The sequence below is a fragment of the Peromyscus maniculatus genome, chromosome 2 (genome assembly GCF_049852395.1).
Source record: "Peromyscus maniculatus bairdii isolate BWxNUB_F1_BW_parent chromosome 2, HU_Pman_BW_mat_3.1, whole genome shotgun sequence".
Classification (NCBI taxonomy): Eukaryota; Metazoa; Chordata; class Mammalia; order Rodentia; family Cricetidae; genus Peromyscus; species Peromyscus maniculatus.
Window position 1 is genome coordinate 86,429,790 of NC_134853.1, and position 12,350 is coordinate 86,442,139.

A 12,350-nucleotide genomic window follows, 5' to 3' on the forward strand; every position below is an offset into this window, starting at 1 on the left:
CAAGTTGACTGTGCAGAGACTTGTCACAACCTGGGAGTTCTTTTTCTGTGTGACTACAGGGAAGATTGTTTCTTCTAGAAAAAGTTCTAACAGATGCAGTGACAGATGTGCTTGCCTTTTATGTCTCTAGCTGCCTTCAGTGTCTCATTAAGAGGCATCAGACCTTCTGTAGGACTTTCTTTATGGGAACACTGGTTGCAACCTGAGTCGTATGCTAAGTAGCCAGTCACGCATTAAATAAACCAGGTCCTCGGAGGAATGTCTAGTATATTCTTAACAATTCTCATCCAGGAATAAGAGCAGAGAAACACATGGTCACTGTATAAGAAACAAAGTAAACACACCCTATTTACTGGATATTGCTGACTAAGTTATTTCCTTTTATAAAGACTCTTACTCAGTATTCAATAATCATAGTGAGCTTGAGAAATAAATTCAGTGCATATGGAGAAAAATCTCTCCTTTTTTGCAGAGGAGAAAATTGGATCATTGCAGATCAAAGTGATTCAGTTAAGGAAGATCCACTATTTTTATACGCACAGTGTGCCTGGCTTGAAATATGGACAGTTTCTTGACCTTTGCACTGGTCAATTGATTCCATTCTGTCACTCTCAGTAATTCATTGCTCTAGCAAATATGAACTGAGGTACTATTATGTTAGAGGCACTGTTATTGACAACTGGGCTATACAACAGAACAAAATGAACAGGAATCCTTGCCTTTGCAGCCAGGGTAGAAAAAATATCTTCCCCACATGCCAGCTTCTTACTTAGGGCTCATTAACTAGAACAGTGGTCACGACCATAGATAATAACCATGACACTATGTAAAAAGGTACCAAGTTACTTAGAAGGGTGTGCAGAGTAAAAGGAATTAGAATTTCTAAGTAGAAGAGCAATGCAAATTTTAACTAAGATGATTGTGGTAGGCTTTCTTATTGTAGAGGTTAGTTGGGGCTTGAATGAGAACTTTGGTAAGGATTTTGTTTGTTTGTTTGTTTGTTTATTGTCACAAAATACTGCAGAAAGAAACTTGATTGGGGAGATTTAGATGATTCAAGTTCACTGATTAAGAGGCTCAGTTCTTCTAAAATGAAATTTGGTTTTATGTTTCTTGGTCTATAGTATGGCACACCACAATGCCAGGGTGGTTCTAATGGAGCAGAGATGCCTTCTATATAGTAGCTAGGAAGCAGAGAAAGGAAGGTACACAGACATTATACATCCTTCAAAGGTACACACTAGTGATTTATTCCTCTACTCAGGCCCCACCTCTTGACATCTCACATAGTATGAACACATTAATGGACCAACCAGCCTTTAATATCCAATTGTATCTCAACAGCACTAACATTTAGGTACTTTAACATATGAATCCTTTAATGAAGCACCTTACATTCAAGTTATTATTAAGGAGGTTCAGCAAAATTATTTAGATAAGATTAATTTTGTTTGTACTGTCAACAAAACAATATGGGGAAGGCCCCATGGAGCCTGGCATGGCTGAAAGACAGGAATGAATGAAGATGGCTGTAGAATATGCTGAGGCTAGTAAAGTAACGGTATCAAGTCATGTAGGGCCCTACAGGTAATTATGATCTTATTAGCTGTTTCTTTGAAACAACCATAGACCCATTGTTGAATTTTGAGCATAGTAGTGGTATGATGTGGTGCTATATTGTGTACCCCAACATATTATGTACTCTAATAAACTTATCTGGGGAATCAGAGGACAGAGCCAGCCACTAGATTAGACATAGAGGACAGACAGTGGTGGCACATCCTTAATTCTATCACTTGGGAGGCAGAGTTCTGTCTGGATCTCTGTGAGTTCAAGGCCACACTGGGAACAGAGTCAGGCAGTAGTGGCACATGCCTTTAATCCCAGGTAGTGACATGACTGAGTGGAGAACAGTATATAAGGTGTGAGGAGACAGGAACTAAGCAGCAGTTTAACTGAGATCCTCAGGGGCGAGGACTCAGAGGCTTTCAGTCTGAGGATTTGTGGAAACAGAATCGTCTGAGGAATTGGCGAGGTGAGGTTGGCTGTGGCTTGTTCTATTTCTCTGATCTTTCAGCTTTCACCCCAATATCTGGCTCTGGGTTTTTAAATTTAGTAATAAGATCATTTAGCAATTTGTGTTACATCATGATTTAATTTTGTTTGTTTGTTTCCACTGGGTTGACATTAGTTTGAAACACTTGATGGTAGAAGAAAAAAATCCAAAGTCATTTGGATCATAGCAGAAAGAAAAAGAAAAAAAAAAACTTCATGAAACCTATTGAGTTTGCCTTGGATAAACACAAAGACTTTTGATACCTTCTATGAATGGGGCATATGATTGAGGATTGCTCAGAAGTGACACAAAAACTTTGACAACTTACTCTAAAGTCAGACATGTAATCTTATAAACTCTTTCCCTCCTGGAGCAACCCTGACGATCCCATGTAGAGGAGGTAGATGTAAGATTCAATATGGCCACTTCCTTCTAGGCCAATCACATTATGCTATGGCTTGCACAGACTTTAAAAATGTGGAAAAGAACTAAGAGCAGTGGAAAATCCCCAGTATAGCTGTTTCTTTAGGCCTTGTTCATAGGCATTGTTCAGATTCACTTACTATTTTCTTTTCCAAAGGAAGAAGAGAAAAAGACAGATGAATCATACCTCTTCTCCCATATCCTTAGCAGATCCTGAAATCACATTCACACAGTATTAGCCTCTCCAACATCCCAGCATGCATCTATGGCCCAGGAGGCCCAGGATCTCTAAGGCATTGTTACAGAGGATGTGGAAGACAAGAGACGAGCCTCACAACAGCAGACATGGAAACAAACACGTTTCCTTTCTGAAAAGACATAAAGGTTTTCACAACATCACAGAATTATTACTATTTATTGAAATTCTTTGAAAATTATGTCATCATTCACTACATCAATTGCTGAAAATCTTTAACGACTCAAAAAGGAAGGGATCTTTTCCTTTTATCTTCTACCAGTGCTGTGATGTTTCACCAAACATGTGTCATCCGTGGCCTAAGATTAGAAGATGAACTATTCCCAAAGAAACTTGCATAATTGTCCTCAGACAGCCTTGGGCATGGGAAAGGGAAATTACTATGTGTGTTATGTGCTAGCTATACCAAATTTGGAGGTCATAAGCTATGTACCAAGCTAGGACCAGCCACCCATCCTCAATAAGCTCATCAAAAGAGTCACATTAACATTGGAAAGCAGAACAAGTAGATTGTTTATATTGACTACATTTGGAAGATAGACAAAAAGATCCAATGTCCATCCCACCTTTAGGACCCTGAAGTGAGAGTAAAGTTTGAATAGAGGCCTCAGGATATGCACATCACAGCAGTCCCGGTCAAGATGTGGTCCTGCCCACCAGTGACCATAATCTGGATTTTAGTCTCATCCTATAAGGTGGTCTGACAAGTTGAAATCTCTTTCCAGGAGACAAAGTCTCCCTTTGGCTTGTGCCTTTTTTCTTTACCCAAATAAGGTTACTGGAGACAGTCCCATTTCTTTGGAGTTCATTATTTCACTTGTCTCATGGTCATATTGAGACACAAGTGTCTCTTTACAGTGTATTTCCTTATACTAGATCTGTTACCCTATGTCTATATAAAATAATAGAATATCATTAGTCTCTACAGAATCACCTCTACACTGTGGCAAATTAAGTTGAAAAAGGTCAGTATTATATTCCTCTGTAACAGGGGTGAATAGACTCAAAGGGATGGCAATCACTTGCTACACTATTAATAGAATGTTTTCTCGGGGAAGTGAGAAAAAAGTATGCACTTGTTACATTTCTTGTTATAGCAACTTCATAGAGGAAAGGTTTATATCACATACAGTTTGGCAGTCCATAATGAAGAAAATAACATAGCAGCAAAAGTCTAAGGCACCAGTCACATAGGGTGTACAGTCAGAAATCAGAGCTCTGAAAAGTGGGGAAGTATAAAACTTTAAGGGCATTCCCAAGTGACCCATTTCTTCCAGCAAGGTCACCTCCTAAAGGTTCCACAACCCTCAAAAACAGTGTCACATATGGGAATCATGTGTTCAAACACATGAAACTGAGAGGGGCACTGCTACTGTCTTATTCCAGACACAACAGTGGTGTAGTTGTGCTGTAGAACTGACCCAAATTAAATTGATACAGACCATTCACATCAAATACTGCAGCAACAAGGTTTAAGGACTCACTGAGAACCAGGTGTAGATCTGATTTGCTCATATTTCTTCTTTCTTTTTCTTATATTTATTGAGTTTCATATATGAATATAATGTGTTTGATGAAATCCACTCTGTCCTCCTTCACCTACAGCACCTGTCATTTTTCCTCCACAACTTTATTTTCCTTCTAATTTCATGTTCTCTTGTTTTAACTCACTGGAATTCACTTATTCCTTCCAGTATGTGAGTAGGTACAAGGCTATGCATTGGAATGTGAGCAACCTGCCAGAGGAAGCATCTCTGCAGGAAACTGGCTGTCTTCCCAGAAACCATAAATGGCCAATAGCTTCTCTGATAGAGGTGTTGCCTTTTGAGATACACACCCTTGATAGACATTCTAGGATTTGGGATGGCTTGATCTTGTTCAAATTTTGTGCATGCTGTCATAGCTGCTGCAAGTATCCTTAAATATTAGAGCTTCTTGTAACACACTGATGACATTATTATGGACAAAATGCATTTACATAGTTACTACTCTGATTATTTTAGTACTACTAAGTGTCTCCAATCCAGAGTATTGTCTGGTTCATTTCTAAATCTGTAACACATCAAACATGCTATTCCAGTATCTACTAAATTCTCCCAATATTCATTGGCAAGGAGTCCTTCTTCCTATAGGCCAGACCTGAACTAATTTCAAAGACTTCTTCAGTGGTTCAGCTGAGAAAAGAGAGCCAGTTCCCCAAAAGGCAGAATCACATGGCTTTCTCCTGTTTGTTGCTCTTTCTCCTAACTGGGGCCCAGTAGATGAGTGAAAAATAGTCTCCATTGTCCTCACTTTAGACCCTTGAGCCAGTTCTACCATGAAGGAGTAGAGATGGGTATGTGAACCAGGAACAGAAAGCTAGAAGGAAAAAGGAGATATGACAACGTACTGCTAACAGAGACAGTGCAACAACAAGCATCACAACAAAACAAAACGAAACAAAAAAGTCATTTCTTTTTCCTGTCTCTGTGTGATCCTTGCAGTAAAGTCCCCAGAAGGCACGTGCCTCAAAGAAGTTGTGGGGTCTGCTATGTAGGACAAAGGACTAATGGATACAAGGGTATCATCCTGTTCTGAAGCAGCAGCTTAGATTATTTTATTGACTTTTTCAAAAGTTAGCCTCTTTCTAGAGATACAGAATTTAAAGCTACAAAAGCAACATATTTAGATGTCAGGGCTGGGAAACTATCTGGATTTGTCTCCTCTAGTCCTCTTAGCCCGTCTCACATCTCAATTACACATACATATTTGAAGTGAAGGCTATGGCATGTGATCCTACTCTGTTGGGGGCTTACTGCTTGAAATTCTGAAAGAGGACCCCCATCCAGGGGAGCTGTTGTCTGGCCTCAGACTGTGCAGGGGGAGAAAGCTCACATCTGTTAGTATTTAGTATGCATCATTGAAATTCTTGTGGGGAGGCTGGGTGTAGCTGGTGTTCCTCCCTGAGTTTGACCTAAGGCTAGCCTGTAGTCGGCAAGGAAGCTGCACATGAAGGTTTGCAGGCAGGCTTTGAATGATTATGGCTTTTCCTGGAACTGGTATTCTTGACCGGCCTACCTGTTGAAAAACACGGTGACTGGTGGGCCCAGGGAGACAACCTCCACACTTTCCTCATGTTCTTACTATATTTGGACTTTAACTAACACATTCTACAAGGGATGTCTGCAAGCTCCCAGGTTGGCTTCTACTGTAAGGAAGAGAGAAAAGGGTCTGTGTCCTGTAAGATCTATGACTAGAGAAAAGCTTGATAATAGATTTTTTAATAGTAGCATTTTAAAAAGTGCTAAATTCAAAATTTTTAGAGTAAATTTATCTTCCCAGCAAAATTGAGGGGAGGTACGGGGACTTTCCACATATACCCTGCAACCAGCCCCCAGCTGCAACATGTCTTCCATTCTTAGCAACCTTCACTAGAGTACTACATTTGTTGCAGCTGATAAACCTACATGGACACATCATTATCCCTCACCATCCTGCTGAGTCTATTTTGCTGATTTGGACAAATCTGTAATGACACGTGTCTCCCATTATAATATCACATAAAAATCAGTGTCCTAAAACATTATATTAGCTCTTCTTCAGTTTGCTCTAGACCTAGAAGGCTACTGATACCTTTGCCATTTCCAACCACAGTAGTAATCTTTTTATTATTCTGTAATAACTGCATGTAATAATGGTTCTCATGATGACATTTTATATAGGTATAGAAGATATTTGGGTCATATTCACTACTAACACAATCTCTCCATCACCTTTTCTTGTCCCCATCATTCTCACTGATCCTCTTCGTGGTCCCAGCTAGATTCTCTTCTACTTTCATAACCTGCTTTTTTTTTTTTTGGTGACTCAATGATTTTTGTTGGGTTTGTTCTCTACTCCCATGGGTGAAGAATTATTTACAGGTGCATAGGCACCTTACCAATGGCTACATAACAAAAGAAAATGTCTCTCTCTTCTCTAGTAACCAACAGCTCTCTATAGATTCCCAGAGTGAAATGACATCTCCTAAACTTCACCACTCTCTATCACAGGATATGATATTGGTGGGTTCAATCTTGTTTCAAAATGTATTGTCTTTTTTTATGTTCTGAGATAGATACATTATCTTCATTCTATGTAGGAAGAGAGATTGAACTGGAATCCAGAGCTGCCTGTTGATACATTCATTCCTTGAATATTTCTGACTAGACTCCAGATTTCCTGGCTCCAGGGTCAGTGCCCTTTCTAATATATAATCTCAAGCATCAAAATGCTCATTCCTTTTTAAAATTTTTGCTTCTGTATATACAGGTGGTTGCAGCCCTTCGTGTGTGTGTGTGTGTGTGTGTGTGTGTGTGTGTGTGTGTGTGCATATGTGAGTGCACAAGTGTGCAGATGCATGTGCATTTGTTTGGATGTGTGATATGGATATCAGAGGCTGACATGGGACATATTCCTCATTCTGTCTGTCTGTCTATTTTTATGGTGTGTTTTTCTCTCTTTCTTTTTTATTTAAAAGGTTTTTTTTTTCATTTTACATACCAACCACAGTTTCCCTTCCCTCTACTCCTCTCATTCACGTCCCCCCCCCTTCTTCCTACCTTGTCCCACATCCACTCCTCAGAGAGGATAAGGTCTCCCATGGGGAGTCAACAAAGCCTAGCATATCAAGTTGAGGTAGGACCAAGCCCCTTCCCGCTGTATTGAGGCTGAGCAAGGTGTCCCTTCATAGGGAGTGGGTTCCAAAAAGCCAGTTCATGCACTAGGGATAGATCTCAGTCCGACTGCCAGGGGACCCACCAACTGCCCAAGTCACACAACTGTCACCCACATTTAGAAGGCCTAGTTCGGTCCCATGCAGGTTCCCCAGCTGCCAGTCCACTAGCTTGGTTTAGTTGTCTCTGTAGATTTCCTCATCATGATCTTGACCCCCCTTGCTCATATAATCCCTCCTCCCTCTCTTTGACTGGACTCTGAGAGTTCTACCCAGTGCTTGGCTGTGGATCTCTGTGTCTCCTTCCTTCACTTACTGAATGAAGGTTCTATGATAACAATTAAGGTAGTGATTGATCTGATAACAGGTGAAAGCCAGTTCAGGCCCTCTCTCCACTTTTGCTAGGAGTCTGTCTCTATATTACTGACTGAAGCCAAATATGTTGAGCCTGGAGCTCAATCAGCTTTCCATGGGGATTCTCCGTCTCCTACTTCTAATGCTGGGGTGACAGGCTGGCAGCTTTGTCTAGCCAGCTTTCATTGAGAACTCAGAATCTGCACTCAGGTTCTCCTATTTGCAAGGCAAGCACTCCATCCACCAAGGCATCTCCTCAGTTCCTGTAACTCCCACCCTACCCTGCTCTGACCAAGGCTTGAGAGGTAAGGGCTTTGACTTAAGTGGAAAGCCCTTCTGAGATAATATTTTGAAGGATTTTAAGTGATTGTCAGTTTATGAGTCTTTTTATACTGTGTTCTAAGATGAGAATAAAAACTCCAGGCTTACTTTCTTTGAAGGCAAGATCAAAACAGAAGGCTATGAGCGCTGATGTTTTCAGAGACAGAGATCCACACATCAATGGACACCGCTCTTGAATTATTAATTAAATCTTCAGAGGTCAAAAGTTTCTTTTGTTTACCACTCAAAATTTAGCTATATATGCAGACATTTTAAAAGGTTACTGAAAACAGAAACAGACGTTTTAACAGCAACAGCCCCTACACCTCACTGCATTATTGTCTGTGACAAGCTGTAGCCCATGGATCATCCCAAGGGTTTGCACAAAGGACTATCAGTGACTATCTGTGGATAGAATTAAATGAATGAAGGCATGTTCTCTCTGGCTGTTTTCCTGGGACACCTAAAATTTTATTTAAGCTGCATTATTTAACAAGCTTTCTTATTTGCTATTTTCTTCATCTTTAAGCAGACTAAAGATACGTGACTTGGAAAAGGAACAGCGTTTTTCAGAGACAGTGAGCATGTCAATAGAAGACTCGACAGCTTGAGAATAGAGGAGGAAAAAAGGGAAAAGCAAAGTAGACAAAACACACACACACACACACACACACACACACACACACACACACACACACACACACTCATACTTCTACCACAATAGCCCACAGAAAACTTAAAGTTAATCCAACAGAAAACTTAAAGCAATTTGGTTCAAGATTTTCTATTTAACCGATCAGCTTGCATGGGCTACCCCAATGAATCTTTTTCTTACAAAATTTAGTTAAGTTTTCAGTACTAAAGGAGACAGTTTTAGAGGAAGCTGTCATTTATTACAAAAGACTTTTTCCATAAGAAGTTACTATTGTTTCCTTTGAAATATTTCAAAGGGCTACTGGATCTGTAGACAGCTAGGAGCTGTGAGACACCGTTGCATAGAAAAGCTGTTTCCTATGTAGTATCTCTCCCAGCTTATTTCTATTTGATTCTGTTTTATATCGTGTGGTCTGGTGAATTTGCAGCCAACAGGAATGTAAACAGCATTCTTGCTTATCTTCATGTTTATAATCTCTGAAAGGTGAAGCTGTAACAAAGCTTGTGCCCTGATAACCCTCTTATCATCAGTGCTTGCTACAGTTAGGTGTGCCTCTCTCTCCAGGTTCCAACTTTTGCTCTTCCATAATTTCTTCTTCTGTATGCAAACAAGAGACAAAGCAAACAAGTAAAAATAAGCAACATTGATATATATATGTATGCATATGTGTATGTGTGCATAACATGGATGGATAGATAAATAGACAGATGATACACATAAAATAGCTCTACTTGGAGCTGAAGAGATGGCTCAAAGTTTAAGAGCATTGGCTGCTCTTCCATAGCACCGGGATTCAATTCCCAGCACCAACATGGCAGCTCATAACTGTTTTTAACTCCCGTTCAAGGTAATTTGACACTCTCATATATACATACATGCAAACAAAACACCAATGCACAAAAAATGAAAGGGAATCATCAAAAGAAGCTCTCAATATAGACCCTTGCATTTAAAAGTGTTAGTGGTGAATGATTAGGAAATTACTTGAAGAATGCAAAAGATAAAAACAGGCCTTGTTTTGATGTTAAATTCCTTCTGAGTACTAAGTCACGTATAACAAATATGCATTAATTATAAATGAAATAATTGACACAATTAAACATGTATTCATTCACTGGTTAGCTATTGGCTATTTGTAAAGCCTTTCCATCAACTAAGATATAAATTTGATGTGAAGTATTAGTCTTCATGAGTGAATCAGGAGTACATAGGTAAATAACACATAGCTGGATCCTAGGAGGCAATAGTGGCATTTTTTGTATGAACTTATGAGACTTTTTTAGAGAATTAATCATAATTAGTTATGTTGAATGATGTTAATGATGAGCATATAGATTAAATTGGAAAGTCAAGTGGAAAGAATGTTGACAATAACACATACTGTTTACTTTTTCCTGGGTAGCTGATGTTTGTGTGAAAGAACTCTAAATATTTTAGACTCACAAAAAAAAAAAAAAAAAAAGAAACCATGGCAAGAATGAATAGTGTCAATACATGGTATCTTCAGTAATAGGGCCTGGCCATCAAGTTCTTCAGGGACTCAAGAGCAATGGTAATAAGTCTACGATGTTTAGGGGGTTCTAGAGGACTCCACTAACCAACAATGTAAAAAAGAGATGGCTCAGAGCTGGCACTGGACTTTTCATTTGATAGCCTGTGGTGTCTGGATGCATATTTTTTTTTCTGTTCTAGGGAAACTCCATTTAAGCTCCTTTTGTATATGCATATATTTTAGGAAGTTTCTGCAGTAGGAGGCTTCCATATGGCTCTTTCAAAGATATTTTGTGTAAGTTTTCCATGTCAGTCTTAGTGAGGTTTACTATTGCTATGTTGACACACCATAACAAAAAACAAGTTGGGAAGGTAAGGATTTGTTTGGCTTATACTTCCACATTACTGTTCATCATTGGAAGAGGTCAGGACAGAACTCAAGTAGGGTAGGAATCTGGAGGCAGGAGCTGATACAAACATCATATAAGGGTGCTAGTTTGCTCCCCCTGGCTTTCTCAGCCTGCTTTTTTATAGAATCCAGGACTACCAGCCCAGGGATGGCACCACCCACAATGAGCTAGGAACTCTGACATCATTGCTAATTAAGAAAATGCCCTATGGTCTTGGCTATAGCCCAATCTTATGGAATAATTTTCTCATTTGAGGTTCTGTCCTCTCAGATGACCCTATCTTCTGCCATGTTGACATAAAACTGTCCATCACAATGTCCATAACCTCTCCTCTATGCTACTATCCCAACTGATGGATAGTGGGGAAGAAAAAGTCAGTGTTTTATAGGGATGTGGTCCCTGAGATGCCACCCATGCTCCAATAGATGGTCTACACTTGTGAACACAGACAGCACTAAGTTTACTCAATGAATTTAAAGAGAGGAGAGGGATTCATGTAACTGAAAATGAATAGTAGTGGGGGAGATAAGGGAGGGAATGAGAGGCAGATTTGATTAAAACACATAGACATCTATGAAATTTTTGAGCAATAAAAAATGTGTAAAGGAACATACCAATTGATCAGAGAGAATCACTACTGGGAACTATAGGTCTGAGGGTAAAGAATGCACATATTATGTGATTGTGTATGATATAAAAAATAATAGTAGGTTGGGCGTGGTGGCACACACATTTAAACCCAGTGCTCCCAAGGCAGAGGCAGGTGGACTCTGTGAGATACAGGCCAGCCTGATCTTCATAGTGAGTTCCAGGAAAGCCAAGGCTTCATAGCGAGACCCTGTTTCAAAATAAATAAATAATAATAATAGTAAAGAAAAAGTGTAAAAATCACAAGTAAGAAATTAGTAAAATATTATCATTACTATCAATGGAACAAAATTCAGTTGTTAAAATGATGGCATAGGTACATGTTTATTTATAATAAATTTAATAAATATGTAGTCAAGTTAAGAGGTATTTCAAAAATGTTTCTGGCACATGTCTATTATCCCAGGACTTGGGAGATAGAGATAGTAGAATCATGGGTTTGAATCTAGCTTGTGCTACATAGTGAGATTCTGCCTCAAAAGCACACAAAAAACCAGTAATAACAACACAGAAATAAAATAGTCTATGCATTAGCTACTATATTAATTCATGTCTCTAGAATGGAGATATACACATGTACATGGTGAAGATATATTAAGCTTTTAATTATAGCTAGCCTTGGATATTTAGTGATGTATATTTTAATGTCTTTCTTCAAAACTTTCAGAATTTTCTAAATTTTACTTTGCAGTAATAGCAACTGATATTTATCATGGGTTTATGACATAAGAAGTAATTTAAAAGCGCTTTTTGTTATTATAATTGCCTCTGTTTAATCCCTTTGAAAGCTGTTGTTCAAGGAGGAGGATAATTTGTTCAAGGAATGACAGATTTACATTTAAATAATTTCTTTCTGCTGCACAAACATTTTTACCTTTTATTCTATGTTACAGTTAATAGATAATACTTTGGGTCCAAATGATACCGTAAAAATAGTTGATAATAGATTTTAAATATTATTTGCTTTATAGAAAATGCACAACTTTGTGTATGTTTGGCATTACACAAGTAAGTTATACTTCAACTGTTTTATCATGTGAAGG